Source organism: Oryx dammah, unplaced genomic scaffold, assembly GCF_014754425.2.
Source record: "Oryx dammah isolate SB20612 unplaced genomic scaffold, SCBI_Odam_1.1 HiC_scaffold_13, whole genome shotgun sequence".
NCBI lineage: Eukaryota > Metazoa > Chordata > Mammalia > Artiodactyla > Bovidae > Oryx > Oryx dammah.
In genome coordinates this window covers 56,476,560-56,500,716 of record NW_024070197.1, presented here as the reverse complement: position 1 = coordinate 56,500,716, position 24,157 = coordinate 56,476,560, and the positions used below count along the sequence as shown (strand labels likewise).

The window sequence follows — 24,157 nt, the reverse complement described above, 5'->3', positions numbered from 1 at the left end:
TCCATGGGATTCTCCAGGCCAGAATACTGGAGTGGGTAGCCGTTCCCTTCTTCAGGGGATCTTTCCAACCCAGGATCGAACCCAGGTCTCCTGCATTGCAGGCGGATTCTTTACCAGCTGAGCTACAAATGATCATGGTCAGATATGCATGACACAGAGCTTACCATTTTAGCTGTTGGTAAGCATGCAGTTCAGTGGTGTTGAGTACCTTCACCTTGTTGTGTAACCATTGCTGCCATCCGTCTCCGGAGCCTGACTTGCATCTTGCGGTATAGAAGCTCTGTCTCCCGCGTACCCTGACTTCACGTTCTCTCCGCCCCAGGTCTCTGTGACCGCGTTTTCCTTTCCGCCTCTGTGAATCTGTGTACCCTAGGCCCCTCGCGTGAGTGGAATCAAGCAGTATTTGTGTTTTGTGTCTGTCTACATCACTGAGCATAATATCCTCAAGGGTCACCCATGTTGTTACATGTCAGAATTTCCTTTCTAAGGCTGAATAATGTTCATGTGTGCGCACACCACAGTGTGTTCATCCATTCATCCATCAGTGGACTTGTGGGGTGTTTGCACCTTTCTGCTAAGGGAAGTAGCTCCGCTGTGCGTGCTCACGTGCAAGTAGCTGAGACCCTCCTTTCAGCTGTCACTTTGTTCATGTATACATGTAGGTTCAGGGAGCATTTTATCACCAGGAATAGAATAAAAGGGACAAAAAGAAAACCCTCAGTTTCCAGTTCTTATCCTCAGGCCCATGGATAGAATTCAGGGTGTTTGTGACCCTGGACATGAAAAAACCGTGACAGCTCTGCTGTCACTGGCCTGTGACTGACACACAGCGTTTCCATCAGGGATGCCCGCTGGTGGTGCTGTTAGCTGTAACCAGGACCCGGCCCCTAGCGGACAGCCCAGAGGCTTTCCAGGCCCGTTCCTGCCGTTACAGACCATCTTGGAATATTGTTACCTTTGTCACTACTCCAGAGTCACGGTAGTTGTCAGACCCTTGGCTAGAGCTCGTTATTTAATGCAGTAAAGAAGTTGTCTTTTCCTGTGGCGCTTCCGCAGGTTTTAAGGAGTATCTTGACAACCGTATTTCAGTATGATCGGGTTCCCTTGTGAGTTGTTCGGTTTTGTTGCCAGATTGTGTTTCATCTTACGACTGTACACTCTACTAGTGATGGGCATTTGGGTTGTGTCCATCCTCAAGAACGTTTGCACATGCCACTTGGGGATTTGAGTGTGAAGTTCTGTTGGCTTAGAGTTGGGAATGAGCTGGAGTCACAGGGTATGCATAGTCAGCCTTTGTAGGTGATGCCAAGCTGTTTTCCACAGTGGTTGCACCAGCTAACCCTCCCAGGAGCAGTGTATGAAGTTTCCAGTTGCTTCACTTCCATGCCCATATTTATTACTGTGAGTCTTTTTAAAATTCTCGCCTTTCTCACAGGTGTACAGCAGTATGCAGCTTTTCTTTATGTTTGAAATTTTCACAGTAAAAATCCCGGAAAAACACCATTCATACTCATGCAGCAACTTCGTGAGAAAATGGTCTTTTTAAGGCAAGTGGTTGAAATGGGTGCATGCCTGGCCTTGAAGTGAAGATGCAGTTCTCCATGGTGAATGCACAGGGCCCAGGCCGCCCTAGTCCTGTGATCCACCCCCTCCGTCCCCCACCTCCGCCCCCACAAGACACTGGCAGGTCCTGGGCAGCATTTAGTAAAGCTGGAGGTAGACGGGTGGGGCCCGAGTGAGGTGAGGACACCTTAGAACTGTGCCCGTGCATCGGAACGGTGCCCCGTACGGTGGCATGGGGCGAGGGGGTTGGACCCCGAGCTGGTTTCTGGCCCAGAGGAGGTCCGGACACCACCCACTGGTTCCCAGAGAGGCGTGCTTATGAGTCAGCACGGAGCTAGACTAGTTGATGGAGCTTTTGCAGGTTCTAGCTGACCGTGTCAGGACCGTCCGCTCACTAGGGAGCTCTTGGTTTCGGCACCGGAGATGCCCGTGTCTTGAGTTTCTTCCTCACGTTGGCTGCTGTGTAGCTGAGTTTTCCCAACATGGATGGGCCCCCCACTTCATGTCCTTTTCCTCTCTTTCTCCTTGCCTCCTGGCTTTCTCTCAACAAGTGCTTATTGAGCGTGTACTTTTGTGCTAGGCGTGGCCACAGTCTCCCTCCCTCCCTCCCTCCGTCCTTGCATCTGTCTGCCTGTCCACCCATCCCATCTGCCCATCCATGCTGCCACCCAGCACTGACTGGATATCCTTTGCAAGACAGGCCTCGGGTCCAACCAAGATGAACAGACCGTGGTCCGCCCGGTACCACGGGGGTACACTCCTGTTGGAAGAGTGTGACGTGCATGGTGGGTCAGGAAGCGGGAACAAGCAGCCCCAGCAAGAGCTACCTGCAGGTCGCGGGCTGACGCTTCGTCTTCACGGTGTCTTGGGGTGGGCTCAGGGAGGGAGGGTGATGGAGACAGCAGACATCTGGCTTCCCTGGTGGAGGGACAGAGCCTGGGGCCTGGAGTGGACCTCGGGCCACCCCTTGTGAGGTCAGGTGGGAAACAGAGCTCTGACAGGGTCGCAGGCAGATTGGTCGGGACCTAATGGTCCCCAGGGGTGCTGGGGCAGCTTTGCCGTGGGGTGGTAGGACAGACCAGTGCCCTCCCCACCCTAGGATGTCCGCATCCTAACCCCCAGAGCTGTGACTGTGTGACCTGCCACGGCACGGCGGCTGCTGAGATGTGACCAAGCCAAGGGTCTTGCGATGGAGTTGTCCTGGGTTACCCAGATGGGCTCCCTGCAGCCACAGGGGTCCCTTAGGAGAAGGGGAGGCAGGAGAGACAGGCCAGAGGAGGAGGCCGTGGGAAAGAGCACAGGCGAGAGGGTGCTGCTGCCAGCTTTGACAGTGGACGGAGGGGCCCCAAGACCGGGACTGGGCAGCTTGAGAGGCCGGGAAGGCCAGGAGGCAGTCTCCGCTCGGGCCTCTGGAAGGACCGCAGCCCTGCTGACACCGTAGTTTTTGGCCCCGTGAGACCTGTTTGGGACTTCTGACCTCCCGACCTGTCAGAGGACACGTTTGTGTTGTTTTAACGCACGGAGGTATACTCATACATTGCAGCATCCTTAGGAACCTGATAGGTGTGGACTCACCCAAAAACCTTTGTACAAGGGTCTGGGTTAAGGGGGGGCGGGCAGGACTTTTTGGCCTAACCTTGATGGTGAGGTCATCACCATTACCTGGAAACTCTTAGAGTCCCTTTTCCATCCTGTGTTCTTGGTAGGTAGATTGGGGTTCCACTCAAGTCTGGGGGAAGTTCGCCTCCTTTAGGATCAAGGAGCCTCGCTGCTCCTGGTGCATTCTTGCCCAGGACCCTTGTGTTCTGCCTTTCGAGCCTCTTTCTAGGGGGATTCTGATAACACATCATCCCATGCAAATACAAGGTGAGCGGGGCCTCGCTCTGGAGGGAACATCACAGCAACAGTGGCAACCCCCCCGGGGGCCTTGCCGGGTGTCCTGTTACTCGTCCTCCCGTCTGCTGAGCAGGAGGTGGGGTGTTTAGTGAGTATCACTGTAACCTGTACTTTCCTGAAGTCAAACAGATCTCTCTGGGTGGGAGTATTCCTCTCTTGTGGGACGGGTGCAGCCCGTCTGACTCAGCGACTCCCCCAGCTGCACCCTCTGCCGCTGACACCCTGACAATCCATCCTCTTGCGTCTCCTGCTCACAAAAGCCTCCCTCCCCGGGAACCAGAGCAGAGCCTCTCCCGTCCCACCCCCCTCCCACGGCTCAGGGAGAGCCGGGCCTGTGTGGCTGCTACCCCCTAGATGCCTGTGTCCCCAGCGGGACGTCAGCGTCACCGGCAGTGGAGCCGGGAGACCCCTCCCGTCAGCACCAAGGGTGGCAGTTCTAGGTGGGACCGTGTGCTGGCCCGCCTTTGCATCCGTCACCTTGTTAGCGGTATACCCCCTGCAGTAAATGTTTTATCCTGACACCTCAGGGTTAGTAATGGGGAAAACCCAACCTGACACCCAGCACCTTTACCCGCCGACAGCTGGCACCCCTTCCACTGCTGAACTTGGGATGTTCACCGCTGGCTGAGGTCAGCTTACGCCAGTACCGTCGTCACCGCTGTGGGTTGAACTGTGTCCCTGAAGCAGGTCTGTTCAAGTCCTTGCCTCCGGTACCTGGGAGCGTGACCTTATTTGGAGGCAGGGCCTTTGCAGATCCAGTCAGGCTCAGGTTCGCTGTCCGACCTTTGCTTGGAGAACTGAGTTCACTGGGTTCAAGAATTGCTCCCTCTCCTTACAGGTTAGCTGATTTCAAGAGGTCAAACCACGCTGTGGCTTTTCCCAAACCAGCTGATTCAAACCGTGCCACAGCCAGGAAAGAAAAAAAAAGCCAACAGATTATTGACGAAGAAACATTCATTTCTGTAGAAAATTACTGGTTGGGGCTAGTTGTTGATTATCTCACCTCTGTTGCCATTTGTGTTTAGAAATGGGTCATAAATTTGCTTACGTGGGTCTGGTTTGTCCTCTTTGCACTGCAAGTAGTTCCAGAACCATACTGTGATTTGATAGCTTCCATTTCCTGGCCCTCCGACGCTGACAGGCACAGCGGTGGGTGCTTTCCTTACCGTGTCCGTGGTTTTCACAGTAACCTCGTGAGGTCCACTTCACAGGTGAGGACACTGAGGCCAGGACAGCTAAGGAGGTTAGGATCCAAGGTCATGCACCTCACACATGTGCGAGCTGGCTGCTAAACTGCAGTCTCCAGACTCCAGAGTCTGCCCCACCCCACCTGTCTTCCTGTTAACTGCGGACAGCTTCGTCATTAGACGGCAGAGAAGACAAACACGGAGCGTTCACGCTGAGATGTGCGCTTGGGAGAAGAGTGTCGCGAGCGCGTGCGTGTGCATGCTCCCGCAGGAGGCCACTGCCGACACACGACGGTCTGCAGGAACGTTGACTGTCAGCTTGTTTGGAAAAAAAATCCCACAAGTAGCCCTGCGCTTCCCCAGGGACTGGGGCTGTCTGTCCTGCTCAGCCCTGCAGGTGCATGGAGGCCCCTTGGCTTGTCCAGTGCCTGAGTCAGGAGAAGGGTCCCCGGGGCCGGGGCGAGCGGGAGGCGATGCTCTGGGACCCCATGCCACGAGGTGGGCGGGGGGGGGGGACATCGACAGGGCCCAGGGCTTCTGGCCACCAGCCCCTGAAGGAGGGTGGAGGCGGGGTGACCCGCCTGGGGCTCAAAGGCCCCTTCTCAGAGCGCCATCAGTGTCTGGCTGGTCTCTCAGTGATTATCCGTGCAACCTTGGGCATGCCATGTGGGCTCCCGGGCAGCCAGCAGAGGCAGCGTGTCCTGTGAGCTGGCCTCGTCGCTCACCCTGGGACCGACCTGGGCTGCCTCCTGGGACATGCCCGGTGACGCCCCTGAAGGCCTCTACCCTGGCTGGGCCTTCAGCCTCTGTCTTTGCTTAAGTAGCCATACCACCCACTGCCTCACTTCCTTTTGATCTTTACTTGGAAGTCGCCTAGTCAAGTTTCCTTGACTACCCATCTGAAATGTTGACACCGCCGCCCCCCCCCCCCCCACCACCACAGTGTTTTATTTCTCATCCTCTACCTTATTCCTTCTCCTTAGCACTTATGGTAATCTAACAGACTATGCCTTTGTTATTTTGTTTATTTTCTCCTCCTGCTAGAAAGGCAAGAATTTTATCTCCTCTCCTTTGCCTCCCTCCCAACTGCTGTATTCCCAGCATTTAGAACAGGGCTCTGTGCCTGTCGATGCCGTTTAAATACCTTTTAAGTGAATGAATGAGTGAATGAATGAATCAATCAGTTTGACTTTGCAGAGCCTCACTTTACTCATTGGAGTGAAGTCAGCCTACTAAGTATGTGGTTGGCGTTCCTGAAACTATAGACACTCGCTGAGTGACAGTATTTATGTTATTCTGTGCTTTACCTTTAAAATCAAGGGGCTGCAGCTGAAGTCTCTGCAGAGGCTGAGCAGGGGCTGCGTGCACGCAGGACAGCAGAGGAGCACTAGTCTGAAGGCAGGGAGACCCCCTTCGTTCTGCCCCTGCCCATCGACTGTGAGCATCTCGGGCGTCCTCTGAGAGCCAGAGGGAGGGGAACATCCTAGAGACTAGCGTTTTCCTCTCCCCCTGCCCTCCTGTCTGATTCCAGGCAGAGCAGAAGAGGGGCCCTGTGGAAGCTCTTTTCACAACTCCGATGCCCCCCTTTCGTGGGCCTGCGTGTCCGCACCAGGCTGGGGCTGGGGCTCCTGTCTCTGTCAGGGTTCCTGCACCTGGGCACGTCCCGGGCAGCCTGCGGTCAGCTGTGTCTTGTGGCCAGGACTTTCAGGAATGCACCCTTTTGACCACACAGGCCAGGCCACACATGCCTGATTATAGTGAACTCTGAACTCTTTGAAGGAGCGTGAACCTCACACGGCGCCTTCCGTGAAGATTGCCACCTTGAACCTCATTCTCTCCCCTCACTCCGTGAGTTCACCTTGAACCTCATTCTCTCCCCTCACTCCGTGAGTTCATCAGCTATCTGCATTTCTTTTGCACAGTTTAGATGCTTATATGTTTTATTTGTAATTGGAGAATATGCCTTTTTTTTAAATAAGAAAAGCTGTTTATAAGGGTTTTCATTTTTAATATAGAAAAATCACTAATCTTTTTTCAAATCAAATATGTAACAGTTGTTAGCTTTTCCTACGTTTCCTCTGGCTTCTTAATTTCATATGAGGTATTTACTGATACATAGACGTTTCACATTTTTTGGTGGTTGGATCTCCGTGCTTTGTATTCATGGTTTGTTAATGACTTGTCTTAGTGGTTTATCAAAGTTCTTCCAGGTTTCAAGATTGAGCAGACATTCCCCATTTTTTTTTTTTTTTTTGTTTCTAACCTATAACTGTAAAATTGATCTAGAATTAACTTTTGGTATGAGGCAGGGCACTGTGCTGTTTCAGATAGTTCACTGACAGTTGAGTATTATTCACTGAATAATGTTCCCTTATCCGCTGCTCTAAAACATCACTGTACCATATACTGAAAATTTCACGTATGTGCTCGAGTCTCTTCGGCCTTCTGTTAGTTCCTGCTGCTTGACTGTCCTCGCTCCAGCTCTGTGCTGTTTTGCTTATTGTAGATGCACAGTGCTGTAAAATTGAACACCTTTTGTTTTTTAAAGATGAAGGAACTAAGGCATGGAGAGGTCAAGTAACTTCCCCAAAATCTCCCAGCTAATTGGAGGCTCCGAATCTCACGTGTGTATTATTTCCAGCGTATTTAACCTCCTCGTCGGCCTTGTCTCACGATGCCTTCTTGTGCTTCTTGAATTATCGTCACTGTTACTCACAGTATATCACTGAGGGTTGTTTTTTCCCCCTGCAGCCTTAGTAAGTTCTGTCTTCCCTGAGTGGAACTAGCCATAAGAATCTGCCACATAAAGTTACTAACAAGAATGAGAGCAGATGTGAATTTCATAGCACCATGCCTGGCACACAAAAGCCCTTAATCTATTAATAGGAGTAGTTATTTTTATTCCCATTGGTGTAATTGACTTTCTGTGATGTACATTCTTACTTCTTTTAAGAAGCAAGGTACTTCTCACACCTTTCACCTCTGGGCAGAGTCCGCGGTAAACGCACTATAGTCGCGTCACTGATGCTAAAGATATTCCCAGTGACCAGTGTTTGACCTGACGTCCACCTCCCTCTCCTCGAGCCAGTGCATTATTGAGGCGGCCCCACGTTCTAAAGGGGCTGACAGGCTCTTACAGTGATAAGAAGTCACCCTCGCGAACACTCCTGTGAGCTGTGGGCACTCCAGGTCCATCCGGGTCTCCCCCAGAGTCGTGCCACCTGAGGGCGCAGAGAGCCTCAGTGATGAGGGGCCGTGTGTCTGCAGCGTCCCGGGCCCTTCTGGGCTCACAGCGTCCCTGTGCAGGATAAGTTTGTGTGCTGGGACTCAGAGCACCCCCACCTAACCCCAGGGTCTGCAGGGCAGTGTCGAATGTTTGCACTCAGGTAAAATGTTAGTTCCTTTCCCACTGCACACAGGAGAGGCCCCGTCCTGTGACATGGCTGGTTCCTGGAGCCCCTTTGCAGGGTGACAACCAAAGGCACTGGGAAGCGCTCCCCATGCTTGTTGCCAAAGTCGCTGTCTTGCACATGGCCAGAGGTGTGTCCCCTCGGAGTGCCTGGACTCTGGAATGGGGGCTGATGTCAGTATCAACCATCGGCGGAAGCCCCTTGAGTCAGGCTCTGGAGGAACCTGTGCTGGGCAGTTCCTTGGCTTGAAAAGAGGTACCTGGTCTGCATTTGGAACAAGAGTCGAGAGTGAGAGTGGTGGTGTCCCTGAAGAGGTGGTCCACACAGGTGTGGCTGAGGAGTCTCCCGTCACCTCTGCTGAGAAATGAGACATGGGAACGAGGGTAAGTGTCAGCGCCCCGTCCTGCGCTCACGTCACGGAGTGAGGACAGCCTCAGGGAGGGCGAGTGTAACTAGCGGTGTCGGGCGTGTGTGCCTGGGTGGCACTGCCCTGGACACTGTGTTGGGAAGGATTCCGGGCCTGGAGTTCAGCTCAGCAGGTAAAGGGCTGCAGCTGCTTCCACGTGGAGAAGAGCGGCAGTGGGGCCTCTTAGAGACACAGGGATCCACAGAGAGTGAAAACAAAAGCAAAACTGGGCCAAAAAGACGCTGCATGAAGGGGAAGAGGGACCATGACATGCAAAGGGTTAGCTATTTTCACGTAGTTTTATAATCAAGAAATATGAATGTAAAATATTCAAAGTGTCAAAAAATAGAATATCAGAATTTCTCCTCTCCAGAACAGCAAATGCTGTTTGTCTGTGACTTTATTTCTTGCTCTCTGTCTAAATCCCTGCCTATTTCAAGGTACTTTTCCAAAGACATAAAAATGTGTACCCTGTTTTTTCTTTTGACAGCTCTGGCTGTTAATTCGTTTTCCCATGCCTTAAGGCAAGAGTTTTGAAACATAGAAGCCCCAGGGTACAACCTGGTACCGTTCCCCTCCAGTCTTTACCTCTGGGACATTGAAAATGGATCTTGGGAATTAGAGTGTTCCCTTATAGTTCATCCTAGCCCCTCCCCGATTGTGGCAAAATGCAGTGTAAAATTTGTCTTACAAGTCTTAACTGTCCTAAAGTGTGTAGTTTCATAGTGCTAAGTATGTTTACATTGCTCTGCAGCCAGCCTCCAAAACTTAATCATTCATCTTAAATAAAGCCCTAGAGCTGACCTCGGGATGGGCAGCTAGTTCACGGCCTCCAGGTGAGGTAGGTAGAATTTAGGACAGGAAGGCGAAGGAGGAGCTGCATTGGCAGAGGCCTCTCCAGAAGGTCTGGTTACCTCCCTAGTACTGCCCATTTTACAGATGGTGAAACCGAGGCACAGATTGTCATTCATTGCTTTTCTTTTGGGGGGGCAAATGTTATTGAAATACACATCCAGAAATGTGCACACATACTGTACAGTTCAGTGAATTTTTGCTAACTAAATGGCTCTGTAACCAGCACTCAAATCAAGAAACAGCCTAGCTGTCCCCGTGTCCCCAAGCCCAAGGTAACCGCTCTCCTGACCTCCATTAGCATTCGCTAGTCTTGCCTGTCCCGGAGCTTCACCCTGGAGCATCCAGCCCGTACCATTTTGTACCATTTCGTCTGGAGACTTTCGCATACGTCATGTTTGTGTGATTTATGCAGGCAGCTTACTGGAGCCCTTGGGGACAGCTGGGCTGCAGACTCGGGCTGCTCCACTGGCCTGCTCCACTGGCCTACCTTGGAGGGGGCACGCAGGAATGCCAGTTGGCCTAGGGTAGTGGGGGGAGCCCGAGAAATAAAGGTGGCTAGATACGGCCAGATCAGGAGTTCCATGAATGTTCAGCAGCGTCGGACACAGGTGTTCCAGAAACTGCTCCTGTTGATTAGGGACGCGACCTGTGTTCTCGGTGACAGCAAGACCCCGGGGTGGTGAGAGCTATCCGGAGGGAGCACTAGGCAGCGGTCCACGAGAAGAGGGAGCGAGGATTCCCAGAGGAGCGTAGGGTGGTGTGGGAGTTGCGTGCATCACGGGAAGAAACCAGGTGTTCTGGATCGAACAGTAATAACTTTTTAAACATGGTTAATTTATTCAGAGTGGTTGCTTTGTAACGATACTGTCTTAATTTCCTGTTGAACCTGCTTCATCTATAATCATGCAACATTAGTATTTATCTTATTCACTTAATTTGAAAGTATTCTTAAGTATTCCAGTATTCTTGCCTGGGAAATCCCTTGGACAGAGGAGCCTGGCGGGCTGCCATCCACAGTTTCACAAAGCGTCAGATGCAACTTAGCGACTGATCAACAAACAGCATTCTTAAAGCTGTTACTGCTATTTTTCTGAACTTAATTCAGCCTAGACACTACCATGAAAATATCACAGAGAACATGAGTGTTACAGCTGTGATCTGGTTTAATAAACACAGTACTACAAACTGTTTGAGTCAGTTAGGAAATAAGCATTAGAACGTGAGGAACGGTAATACCTGGCCTTTGGCAGGGCTGCCCTGTGCCAGCCCCAGCGCTGGATAAGCAGGTGACGCGTTTTCCTGCCTCCCGTATCCTCCCGAGGAGGCGGGAACTGGCACTGTGCCCATTTTCAGACGAGGAAACTGAGGCTCAGTGGGTGAGGTGACTCCCTAGTCAGGTGTCTGCAGGGAGCGGGCGCAGGACTGGGCGGTCTGGTTCTCAGAATTGCCTCCCTGACCCCACGCTCTGTGACCTGCCCACGAAACTCATGCAGTGAAGACAGGCAGGGAGTCAGCGATGGGCTTTCCTGCTTCCAGGAGCCTGAGCGCCGTAAACACTGAGAGAATATTCTCTGTCTGCCTGCGAGGGGTTGTCAGGACCAAGTGGAAACGGTCAAAACCAGTTTCATCATCATTAGCAAATGTGCAGTGGGTTGGCTGGAGTTTTTTCCAGAGGATTTGCTTGAGGCTGGCATGTGTCTCCATATTTTTACTTCATAAACGGAGTAAGTTGATAACTGCAATTTAAGAAGAGCCTGGTTTTGGAAGGAAGTTGATTTGATTACCGTTTTATAAGATTTTCTTGGTCTGGTCTTGATCCTGTGGATTTCTTTCGGTTTCGGTAATTTTGGGGTGGTGACCTATCCCTTGCCAAGTTGAGCCAAGTCCCGCTGAAGCTCAGTGTACCCAGAAGAATGTGCTGGGCCAGCCTCGTTCTGAGAAAACAGAAAAGGCAAAGCAGCGTGTGACATCTCCAAGTAAGACTGTCATGATCTCAGATGATGATACAAGTCGTCTGTTTTTTTTTTTTTTTTCTCACGGCAAGTTGATTCCTTCTAAGATCATTAGTTTTATCCATATCTACTGGAAATTGCGTCCATTTTCAATTAAAATAAAAGTAACAGCGTCCCTCTGTTTTTGGAAACCTTAATCTATCAAAGTCGATATAATCAGTCTGTTTACCAGATCATCACGGGTCAGAACAACAGTATTTATATTCATGCACACAGGAAATTTGATTAGATAGAGCAGAGGAAGAGCACACACAGATGGGACGCGATTGCCCTGAATTCAGGCGGCCCAGATTTCTCTGGTTCACTCGAACATCCTATTAGCTGGGGAGATCCCCGTCGTGACGCAGAAGCCCTGCAGCAGAACAGTTGGGTGTAGCCGCCCGCGAGGAAGAAACGCTTGCTTTGCAGCAGGGACCTTCTGAGCAGGCGTCTCCGTTGCACAGAGAAAAACTGTGGGAATGTTTCCATAAGCCTGGTGGTCTGAGGGTTTCTGCAGCCCCATGAGCGGGCTTTAACCAGGCGTCCTTGACCACGACAGGTGGGGGCAGCTGCAAAGGGTCCCGCTGTTCTCGAGGGCCCGACGCACACCATGGCAAGGCCCACGGTGATGGAAGAAAGTGATGGAAGAAAGTGATGGAAGAAAATGAGGGCCGTGCTGGCAGCACAGGCTGCAAAATCAGTGCTCAGCTGGGCGTGGATGGCATGTGTGTGGCGAAATGCCACCCTCCCGCTCAGGAACCCTGCTCAGGGTGCCCCAGTGTGTTTCGGGAAAACCTGCATAGTTCCTGACCTGAGCCTCACAGCTCCGCATGCTGCCATCCAGACCCGTCTCTCCCCACTGCTCACAGGCCGTGGAGTTCACTTCCCCGCCCCAGCCAAGGGGTCCTCTGCTCAGCCAGGCCAGCCTGCTGACCGCCTGGTGCATTCTGACTGCTCCGCAAAGACGGACTTTCTCCCCCACCTTCACTCCCCCCGACCCCCCAGCTCTCACCGGGTCTCTGGCCCGGGAATGCCACTGACCACGCCATTCACCTTCTCACCCCCACTGAAAGGTGGACAGCTCCTCCTCTGAAGTCAGTTGAATGTTCCCACCCTGATTCCCTCCAGTTCTCAGCTTCAGGGGCCCCTCCTCAGGGGCCCTTCAGGATGCCCTTCCCCAGCCCCTGGGATAGGCCAGGTCGTTATCCTCATAGGCTTTATCTCACGATCACCGTTCTGGTGGAATAGCTTGTCTGTTGGTGGTTTGGGGTCCCTGTGTGCCGAGACACAAGCTCCAGGTTCGCGGCCGGCCCGTAGCTCCAAACGCAGTGCCTCATGTGAATGAGGGGTCCACGTAGGTCACTGGGGGTGAAGGATAGACACACATTTGCAGTGAAGGAGGCTGAAAGTGGTTGTCCAACTCACAGAATAATCTCTGCCATCTTGAAAGCTCCCTTTGAGCACTGCTTCTCGGTGGACTTGTCAGATGTACAGCATATCCAGCTAAACAGGAACAAATCAAGGGTCACGCTGGTCGCTGCGGCAGCTGAACGCCACCAGTGACCTTGTGTCTGGTCCGAACCCTTTGGTTTGATGAATCCGCTGACTGTTACTAGCCCTGCCCATTGAGGAGCTCTGGCCCGGGAATGCTGCTGGCCACACCACTCACTTTCTCACCCCGACTGAGAGGCAGACAGCTGTTTCTTTGAAGTCAGTTGAATGTTTCTTATTTTGAGTGTTATTTTAATTTTTTTTCTAACCTGCATTCATATCAGGCTCTGGGCTTATTTGTCTAATGCACTGTGTAGTCTTCTGTTAAATCTTGTTGATTAAAAAAGAAAAATCCAATCTTGTCTTCTAGACATAAATCCTTTTGAGAAACGGCACCTTACAGAAAAGAGTAGTGTTCTCCTTCCTCTGCCAGCAGTCCCTTTCCCACACCCCATCCTTCCAGTGTTTTTTTCTGTAGGTTTACACCTAAAAAGGCAGTTCTGTGGGAAGTACATAAACCTAAAAGGAGTCCGATTGTACGCATGCCTCTTCAGTTTGCCTCTCCTCCTCCTGAGACCGTGGGCCTGTGTCCGTGTTGTTCAGTAGAGCCGCGTGAACTGTGCTAACTGGACTCCTGAGTGTAGATGTCAGAAGCCTTGCTTAACAGGTTGGCAGGGGTGACGACCCCTCCTCTGCGACTGGTACACCCCTGATGAGGTGATGCTCTGGGAAGCCCCTGAGCTTTTCTCCTGGCGAATCACGTTGTGTTTCCAGGAGCTGGTGTGTTTGTTCCCAGGCCTGATTATGCTGGCTATAGGTGTTACCATAATTACACAATTTACTTCGTACAAGTGTGAAAAGAAAGTGGTTGTTTTTATGAAAGCCAAACGGGAGTGCTTAAGAAAGTCTCGGTGAAACAATAGCTATTGTGATGGTCATCAAAGAGTGAGAAAAAGCCATAATAACCAGATGGCCTTGTGGAGGTCTTTACAGAAACAGGAACTGCAAATTGCCAGTTGTAAATTGTTTGGGGTTTATCTGAAAAAACAAAAACACAAAAAACTGGGGGCACTTCAGGAGTGGCATCTTCAGGGGCAAGACCCTGCTGCTGCCCCAAAAGATGGAGAACAAATACCTGTTTCATATATTTTCAGTAGAAATAAAATGTCTGTTTCATTTTATTGCATTGGCAAAAAGTTTGTTCAGATTTTCCGCAAAACATGTTCTGGGAAAACTCGCAAACAAGCTTTTTAGCCAACCCAAAGTGACTCTCTCCCTTAATTGTTTTGGGTTCGTCACCCGACCACTGGCTCTGCCAGCTGTAGCCCTGCCTCACGCGGTTCCTTTGTGCTGTGCAGTTCCATAAGCCATCTTTCCGCCAGCCCCATGCCCTTCTGCCCAGTCCTCACACGGCCGAGCGGAGGCGCTCGGGTCTCTTCCTCGTCGTGTGAGGATGCTGATCCCATCATGGGGGCCACCCATGTGACTCATCCACACCTGATGGTCTACTGAAGGTCCTCCTCCTCAACACCAGCACACTGGGGGTTGGGGCTTCAGTGTAGGGGATTTGGGGACAAACACATTAAGTCCATAGCACCATCCCTGGCATGGAAGAACAAAGGAGGAACGTTGTGCTACAAAGGAGCAGAAAATGGATAGGTTCACTTGCGTCTTGCCTCTTTGCAGGGGCTGTGGATTTTCAGTCCAAGGCCTAGTGAAAGGTACATTCAGAGTGCCTTCCAAAGAGCATCCATCTGACCGCCTCCCCCCATCACGACTGGGAATCTGTGAGGTGGGGTGGACAGAAGTGTCGCGGGACCTCTGGGTAGCTCCGGGTCCTGCCTCGAGCTTGCTGTGTGGCTTTGGAGAAGTTGCTTCCCCTCTCTGGGCCTCAGTGTACCCATCCGATAGGTAGGCTATGCCGGGCTCGGGGCGTCTGAAAGCCGTCCGGTCCCGGGAAGGCGCAGAGTGGCCCCTGGCGCCAGGCCTCATGGCCGTCATTGCCCTGAGCATGATGACCTCCCCCCGACCCCCAGTCACAGCCAAGGACACAGGACAGCCAGAGAGTCCCCTCCGCTGGCCCCAGGAGAACATTTGGAAACAATCATGTCCGCCCCCGCAGATTGCTGCCTGTTACTAAGCCTGCGTTGGCCGGCCAGCCCCACGTCACAGCTCAGGGTTGCTCGGGACGCCGCTGCGGCTGCATGGGCCCCGCGAGGTGTGCGTGCGACCAGGCCTCGTCCCAGCGGAGCGAGAGGGCCCAGGGTGCCGGGACGGGAGGGCCGGGCCGTGGGGTGAGAGCCTGACCCCAGAGCCTGGTGGCCTGGGTGCATATGCTGGCTTCAGCTCAGTGGCGTTGGGCACGTCACTTCCCTGCTCAGCTTCCTCTCTGAGAGCTGCGACGAGGATGCAACCCGCTGCCCTCTCAGAGCGTGGACTTCCCAGGTGGCGCAGAGATGAAGAACCCGCCTGCCAGCGCGGGAGACTCAGGAGACTCCGGTTCCATCCCTGCGCCATGAAGGTCCCTTGGAGGAGGAAGTGACAACCCACTCCAGGACTCTTGCCTGGAAATCCCATGGGCAGAGGAGCCTGGCGGGCTAGAGTCCATGGGGTTGCACAGAGCTGGACACAACTGAGTGAGCAAGCACACAGTCACACACACACATCTTAGAACAGCGCTTGGCTCCTGTGTCGAGCCTAGCGGAGATGGTTTAATTCTCTGAGGCAAATGTAAATCTTTATTTGGCTCAGGCAGTCTCTCCTTCCGAGGAAATAATTGAGTTTGAATTCATTTTTAAAAAATTGACTCCCTCTAGTCTGCCCTGTGAGGTCCCTTCCATTTCAACTGCTACTTTCTGTCTGAAGAAGGTTTACTGAGCTCATTGCTGGTAGGGACTGTCTTGCAGGGGCAAAGCTCTGTCCTGCGGAGGACAGTGCCTCTGTTCTAAGCAGCATGAGCATATCTCCATTGCCCCAACCTGCCACAAGAAATCTCCCTTGTGATTGAGCCTCCTCAGGGTAGCCATTCTCCACGGAAAGCATTCCATCAGCTCAGGAGAGGGAGGAAAGGAGAGATCAAGAGTGGGCTCCATGCGGTAAAGTGCCTCCCCAACATCATTCCATCCGTCCTGGGGCCCCCCACCACTCCAGTCCTGTACCCCAGCTCTGAGTTCCTGCAGACACACGCATACTCTCCTTTTAAATGTGGGTGATGGAGAAGGGAGAAAGCTTTGGTTTCTGTTTTTTAATGAGGATGAGGCTGGAAAGTTGTGCAAGGGAAAAACTTTTTATTGTAAAGTCTGGTGCTGCATGTGGTCGCCCTGACCTGCAAAGGCATCACGTTGAATTTACCTGCAAGAGCCCGTCTGTCTGCAGAAGGTGCATGTGCGCATGTGTGCCCGCATGCAGGAAACCTCTTGCTTACGAATATTTCCTCCTCCGAACAGCTTGAAGCTGGCCTCCCAGTTCTCTACGTGGTTCTCACAGCGCGTCCTCTTGGTTGTATCTTGGTGCCTGAAGTGAAGGTGAAAGTGTTAGTCGCTTAGGCACGTGGGGCTCTCTGTGACCCTGTGGACTGTAGCCCACCAGGCTCCTCTGTCCATGGGGTTCTCCAGGCAAGAGTACTGGAGTGGGTTGCCATTTCCTTCTCCAGGGGATCTTCCCAACCCAGGGATCGAACGCTAGTCTCCCACATTGCAGGCAGTTTCTTTACCATCTGAGCCACGAGAAAGCCTCTTGGTGCTTAGGAGCTCCTATTTCTGCTCTGGGTCCAGTGCACAGGGCCAGGACTGTGTGTGTGTGTGCACAGGGCCAGGACTCTGAGTGTATGTGTGTGTATGTGTGTGTGTAGGGTGTGTGTGCATGGGGCTAGGACTCTGTGTGTGTGTGTGTGCACGCACACAAGGGGCCAGGAGTGTGTGTGTGTGTGTGCGCGCACATGGGGCCAGGAGTGTGTGTGCTTGTGTGTGTTTGTGCACAGGGCCAGGATTCTGTGTGTGTGCACATGCGTGCACAGGGCCAGGAGTGTGTGCGTGTGTGTAGAATGTGTGCGTTTGTGTAGGGTGTGTGTGTGTGTGCACGGGGCCAGGAGTGTGTGTGTGTGTGTGCGTGTGCTGTGCTCCCAGTCTCCAGGGTTGAGTAACTTTATGAGTGGTGCTTAAAACCCTTCTGTCATTCATAGGACAAAGTTCAGCTCCTTTTTTTCCTGGCAGAAGAGGCCAAATTTGGCCCAAACTCAATCTTTTCATTTTCATCCCCTGCCAGTTCCTTACCAAGCACCCTCTGCTCCAGCTACAAGCAACCTTTTGCTGTTGCCCAAAGAGCCCATGATCTTGTGCACTCCGAGGCCTTTGAGGGTGCCAGGCCCACGGCCAGAGATCCCCTTTCTTTTCTCTTCCCGGGGCCAGCTCGCATGGGTGTGAAACCTCCCAGGCCTGCCCGGATCCAGTCCTTCCTCCGTGGGACTGCTCTGCCTCTCCTGTCCTCACAAGGCCCGCTCGTCATGTGCGCCACGCTGTGTGATCCGTTGCATCGGCCACTCCAGCACGCATCCGGCTGCCTGAGCACCGGTGCAGAGTCTGACCCGTCTCCGTGTCTGCGGCACCTAGAGGGGTGCCCAGCAGCGGTCCACGTTCAGTGCTGGTCGGAACTGGGGAACGGAAGCCCAGGGTCTGTCGTGAGACAGCTGTGTCCTGTGGCTGAAAGAGGCTGGCGGACTCATCAGTGTCGATAGTAACAGTGTATTGAGGGCTGCTTCTGTTCTGGGCCCCCTTCTAAGCCCTGGACCTCTGTGATCATATTTAGCCCATACCACTCTGAGGGTGGGTTCTGGCGTGACCGCCCCTATTTACAGATGGGAACATGCGGCCCAGAGGAGAGAAGTGACTTGTTCCAGGTCACCATGGAGCAGGGCCAGTTCCCACTCAGCCGATCTGCTTTTATTCGGAACACTAAACCTTCCTTGACATCATTTTTCTTGTGACGGTGGTTTTTGAGGTCCACCCGTCCGACCTCCTTGGCTACAGGCACCACCTTCCCATGTGCCCCAGGACCTTTGCACAGAATTTCCCCCTGTGGTTGAAGTCTGGGTGTCAGCGGAATAAGGGAGCATAGCGTTCCTACATGCCCTTAAGAGAATTCATGAACTTGCTTCAAGCACCTCTCCCCACCCCTACCCCCAGCACACCTAGTGAAGGCGGGGAGCGTCCTCTGTGACCTACGCTGGAGGGAAGTAGGTCAGCGGATCAGGGGGAGTGTAGCAGTGTCAGAGCGCTCACGGCCAACATTCGGAGATAAAAGCATCTGTTGTTGAACATACAAATGTTACCCTCACTCTCCAGGGTGGGGCTTTTCCCCTGAAAGTTCCTGGGGCCCCTGTGCCGCCTAAGCGGGGACCCACAGCCCCAGGGAAGGGAGGGGTCACAGGCCCTTTCCTCTGAGTCTGGGGCACTAGGCCTGCCCTCCTCCTTCCCTGGCGTCGGTGGGGAGGGCGGGGCACAGAGGAAGGAGGCTGCCCGCTGGCAGCTGAGGCTCGCAGGTGCCACCAGGGTGCGGCGGAGACGGGCACAGCAGTGAGCAGGAGGAACTGGGCTGGAGGCACATTCAGAAACCAGCCCAGCGAGACGGCTTTCCCTCAGTGTCACGGGGAAAGGAGAGAGGGACTGAGCTGCGGTTCACTCCTCCCATGGGTACTTACTGAGGTCACAAGAAACACGTGTTAATAAGACACTGGGGATGCAGTGCTGAGTGAGAAGCTTGTCCTGCACTCAGGATGCCCTCGGCAGGAGAAGACTGCCGTGGGGCCGTTACAATGTGGGTTGGTAAAGTAGGATAATAGATGCCATTCATTCATTCATTGAACAAGCAGGTACCGAGTACTCACCACGGCCCAGGCATTGTTCTGGGCCTGCACCTCCTCTGTGGTAGCCAGCGAGCCACGTGTGGCTGTTCACATTTAATTAAAATTAAACAAAACTGAGAATTCAGTCCTTCAGGTGGCCAGGCCGCGTTTCTCATGCTCCTTAGCTGTGTGTGGGCACCGTCTCCCGTATTGGACAGGGCACATGTGGACAGTCTCCATCACTGTGGGACGTTCTGTAGGGAATGCAGACGCCAGGCTGGGAAAGGGGGCCGCTCGGGAAGGCTCTGCCCTTGGAGTTGGCAGGCCGGTCGCACGGTGTTGGATGGGGACGAGCACACATTCCGTTCCAATGCAGGGAAGTAGGTGCTGAGAGGTGAGCGCGCTGGAGCTGAGGCTGGAGCTGTTGCAGTGAACCCTCTCGCATGGAGAGGGTGTGGGGAGCCATGTGCCAGGACGAGGGAGGGACAGGTGTCACGGCCTGGGCTTGTTCCGTGCGGCCCTGTGTGTTCTCGTGGCCATCAGTGTGGGGGGTGTGCAGACGGGTGGGCTGGGAGGTGGGCCGACCCCAGGCCAAGCTGGCTGTGTCGTGGGACGCTCTGTCACCTCTGGAGAGAGACCCCTCGGCAGGGGGGTCGGTGAGAGGAGGGCCTGATTTGCATGCCTGGGCTGGGCACCTTGCTCAGAGGAGCACTCTTGGCAAAAAGCTGGAGTGGCTGCTGAGAGGCCAGGAGAGGGAGGCGGCAGGCCATGAGGAGTATGCTCTGGGCCCCTGCCCAGGTCCAGGCCCAGAGCCCACCCGTCCTGCCCCTGAGGATGTAGTTGCAGAAACGGGCCGCCTCCACCTTGTGCGGCGGAGGGGCTGGCCCGTGATGCTGAGCAGGAGGGTGGACTGACGGGCCATGCCCAGCTCCAGGTGCCGTGGGGGTAGGGGCGCGGGTGGAGCCCGGCGGCCTGGGCGGCTCTGCTCCTGCTGTTGCGAGAGCAAGTCTCAGCCCCTGGGAGCCCAGCTGCCCCCTCTGCAGCCTGGTGACGGTGGTGTCAGGCCGCAGGGCTGCTGGGGACCAGTTTGACACGATCGAGCGGCCGACATTTACTGGGGGCTTATTGTCCCGTGTATTCTCACAACGGCCAGTTTGACAGACGAGGGACTGGCTGGCATCAGAGCTTAAGTGTCTGTGCTGGGGTTTGAACCCAGGTCGTCCATCCGCTCGGGCCTGGGTTAATTGGCCGTTGACGCTGTGTTATGGCTCGTCTGGATGGCACGGGTACAGCCAAGGCCAGGCATGTCGTAGGCAGTGGGTGAAAGGTCGCTTTGGATGGGCAATCACTTGCTTGCTCCGTTGGTAAAGCAGGCCCTCAGACCTGGAGACACAGGGTGGGAGGGCAGGCTCGGACCCCAGGCTGGTCCCTGACCCCCAGATCTGCAGTCGCACCCAGGGACCAGCTTCAGGGATGAGGGAGCCACCTGTTCTTAGGCAAAGATTAACCCAGGGGTTAATTCTTAGGGGGTTAAGTTCTTAGGCGGGGCTGGTCTCTCATTCAAGAGTCAGAACTTGAGCCTGGAAAGTGCCAGCCTTGCAGGTGTGGGGCCATCGTTTCCGACGCTCTTTTTTAATCGGCTTGTTACTCATGCGGCCACAGGCAGGGCGGAGGGCCACTGGGTGTCTCAGGTGGATCCCTCCCTCCCTCCTTGCCAGCTCCGGTCTGTCGCCTGGCCCGTGGAAACTGTCCACGTGGGGGTCTCTCAGGGCCGGGTTTTATAAAGTATGTGTGTGTGTGTTTCCGGGACGTGTTGAGGAAATGGCCCTGAGACCTAGGCCTGAGGCCTCCTTGTTTATTTACTGTCTTTGGAAATCACCGTCAGTGATGAAATGCCTGAGGGCCAGAGGTGGCAAGGCCTGGCATTTGCTAGACCTGGCGGCCAGACCAGCAGGGCACAGGGGACCACGTGTCCTCCTTCCTGTGTGTTGAGCGCGTGTGGGCGCACACAGTACTTGGACGTGCCTGTGCCCATTCGCCTGCGTCTGGGGGACCGTGGTATGTGCCTCTCCATGTGTGTACGTTTGTGTGCCCTTGCATGCATGTACACGCATCTGTGTGCCCGTGTGTGTTTAAATCTGTGTGTGCACGTGTGTCGTCAGTGTGTGTGCGTGTGTATCGCACACTTGTGTGCGACATGACACCTGCTACCCTCGTCACCGCATGTGGACGCAGAAAGACCTGGATGACACCCGGCTATGCCAGCTGCTTACTGTGTGACCTGAGGCCTGCCACGCATGCTTTCTAGGCTCGGCATTCCAGTCTGTGAAGTGGGAGAATAAAAGCCAGCAACATGAGGAAAACCACAGGCGATGGGCGTGCCCGTGGCTGGAAGCCTGGCTGGGAGCAGCCAGTAGAGGCTTGTGCCCCCAGCTTTGGGGAGGCAGGGACTCTAGTTCTCTTCGCCACCGCAGCCCCTCCCCGAAGCTCTGGAACCCCGGCGGCTCGGGCTGGGCTGTGTATACTCGGTGTGGCCCAGTCATGTGGCTGCCAGCGCCCAGAGAGGCCAGAATCAGCGGGGCTGTTTGTGCTCCTGCATCTCTTCTGCTCAGGGCGAGAAGTCACTACAGGTCTGAGGTCCGGGGCTCCGGAGACCCTGACTGCGCCCACTGGTGACCACAACACTGTCCCTGTGGTGTGAAGCTGCCACCTGTCCCCTGGCGACAGCCTCCAGGGTTCTCCACATTGGCCCAGACCCGGACAAAGAACATCCCACCCCCATTTTGCACACCCACCCTGCCCCAGCTCCATCAGATAAACCCAGAGGGTTCTCAGTAAACACGGGCAACCCAGAGGCAAGGAAATGGGAGCATTTTCTCTGCCTCTCTGTTTTCTGATTAGTCACTCCTGAGTGATTAGCACGTGATAGATGGGACAGTAGAGCTGGGAAAACATCCACTGACTACCTGGAGTCCCAGCCACAGGCGTGGCGAGGGCCTGGGCGAGACGGGGAGACACGTGCCCAGGGCCACGTCGCACCGGGTGTCCGGCCATGCGCCCCAGAGACACGCGGAACATGGGTGGCAGGCTCGGGAGGCTCTGGCTCGCCCTTTACCTCCGCGCCATCTGGAAGGAGTGATATTCACATCACGATCATCTGATGACTAAGGCGGATTTCCCCCATCCCCGGGGGAAGTTGTCGAGGAGACCCTGGGGACGTTGCAAGGGCTGATGGCAAAGCTTCCCGAGGTGGCCGGGAGCCCTTGAGCAGACAGCTGCACCGACACGGGAGAGGGGCCCAGCTGCTGCTACGTAGGGGGGTCCCGAGGTGCCCATTGGCTGGGGGAGGTCGTGCGTTGTAATGAAGAGTCCCTGACCCTAGGGCCTGAAGGCGGTTTCCTCCTGCCCAGTCTTGTCCGTGGAGCGTCCACGGGGACCGTGCCCCATGCGGGCAGCGCAGGGCTTCCCCCACCCAGCGACGTGTCAGTGCTGCGCCAGGCTTCTGGGGCAGGGAGGGCCCTCCGCAGGGTCCTTTGGCCCCGGAAGTGACTCATGTCGCATCACTCCTTGCGTTCCACTGGACTCCAGGCAGTCAGTGGGTGTTTTCCCAGCTTTATTGTCCCGTCTATCCTGGGGCTTGGCTTCAACGGGGCAGGAATCTTCGCCTTTCGGGTGCCCGGTGGAGGAGGAGGAGACCAGGACTCTGGGGACGTTAGTGCTGTCTGCCTGCCACGGGTCATCGCTGCCAGGGGCCCAAGAGCTTCCTCCTTTGCTGTTCTGGTTTCCTTTGGCCGCTGTGACAAAATTCCCGTAAACTCTGTGGCTTAAACCCATTTACATCTATCCTCTTGTAGTTCAGGAGGTCAGGAGTCCAACATGAGTGCCCCAGGCTAAAGTCAAGGTGTCAGCAGGGTGTTCAGGGGAGAATCCGGTCCCTCCCTTCTGCCGTCTCAACGGCCTGCCCACTCCCCTTGACTCGCAGTGGCATCACCCTGACCCCTGCCTCTGGTCCCCCTGCCTCCCTCTGATAGGGAGTGCGTGGTGACGTGCGGCCACCTGAATGATCCAGCATCATCTCCCCACCTCGGGGGTCATGACCCCACCTGCAGGGACCCATGTGCCACGTTAGAGCACACACTCACAGCTTCTGGGGGTTGGGGTATGGGAGTCTTTGGGGGACCATTACTCTGCTGACCACAACGGGCCAGCCCTGGGGGGAGAAACCAGGTGTCCCCACTCCACCCCACCCCCTCCACCTTTGTTCTTCCCTTGCTTTGGTTTCCCTCCAGCCACCATGCTGAGAGCTGGGGACGACCGGGTCCTTTTCTTCCTGGAGCCAGCAGTACTTCCCAAAGGGGCCGCTGGCGTGAACAGGCCTTCCGGTGGGCACCTTCTGGGGCTGGGGTTGGGGGCAGGCAGTGCCTGGGCAGCTGCAATCTGAGCATTGAGCAGGGCTCCAGGCCGTGAGCTGGGGGAGCACGTTCTGCAGAGCGCTTCCTGGCCTCTCGGCCCCCTCGGCCTCTGGAGATGGCTCCTCACCCTAGCCTGCCCTGATCCCCACGCCTGCCCGTTCGGGACCACCCACCGCCCCGCCCACCACTCTTCTGGGAGGTGGCAGGGGGCGGACCCGCCTCCTCCTCATGCTGGTCCAGGGCCCTGGAGCGGCCGCGGACTTGGCTGCAGGAATGTGGAAATTAGGACCCGGGACCTGTTGGCGGAAGCCCCGGTGGGACGCTGGGCGGACAGGCTGGGCTCACTGTTTGTGCTGGGGACGTGCCCGTCCCTCGGATGCCTTCCTCCTCCTCCCCCCGCCAGGCCAGAAAGGGGGATTGCCTGCCACTCCTCTGATGAAGAACAGATACTCCAAACAGACCCCGCTGCCGGTCCCGGTGCCGCGTGGCGGCTGAGGCTGTTCAGGCTGAGGGGAGAGCGCGACCTCTAAGTACAGCCTAGAGATAGAAGCTGGACATGCTCCACCGCCTCACACACACCTTCCCTCTTTCCCCCGACTCTCCTGTGCCCTCGCCCCCTGCCAAAAGCTCTAGCAGTGTGGCCAAGATTCCTCTCTGGGGTGGAAAAATCAAAGGAGGAGACATGAGCTTCTAATTAGCAGAGATGGGCCCGTGGCTGGTGGAGGGACCACCCTGGGCTTCGTGAGCTGCAGCGTCCAGCGGTCTTTCCGTCTGGTGCCCACACTCCTCAGCCTTCAACTCTCTCCCAGGCACCGGAGCCGACGTGCAAGTGTTCCCAGTGGGCTGTGGACAGAAACGTAATTTTCCACATCAGGATCAAATCCCTGCCAGGGAGGCAAGGACTGGCAGGCGTGATGTGGTCCCCTGCACTTTTCCGCTGGAGGCATTTAGACCAACTGCATTTAATTAAGTTGATGGTTCGTCTTCCTTGCTTAAACGTAGTAAGAGCAGACACCCTGGAACACAGTGGGTACCTAGTAAGTGTGCACTGCATGAGCACAGTGGGTGCCTGGTAATAAGAGTGCACTGCATGAGCACAGTGGGTGC

General features: G+C 54.8%; 1 protein-coding gene and 1 long non-coding RNA gene across 2 annotated transcripts in view; one reads left to right on the top strand and one right to left on the bottom strand.

The window, feature by feature from the left end:
• The window catches only part of LOC120873249 (c-Maf inducing protein), a 205,459-nt gene that overhangs the window by 64,250 nt on the left and 117,052 nt on the right, over nt 1–24,157 (top strand). The window lies entirely within an intron of this gene.
• Nucleotides 16,889–24,157, bottom strand: part of LOC120873250 — a 14,400-nt gene continuing 7,131 nt past the window's right edge. Inside the window, exons 2-3 of the long non-coding RNA XR_005723424.1 lie at nt 22,455–22,461; nt 16,889–16,911 (exon numbers count right to left, since the gene is read on the bottom strand). This is a non-coding gene — a long non-coding RNA (uncharacterized LOC120873250). The remainder of the gene's footprint in view (nt 16,912–22,454; nt 22,462–24,157) is intronic.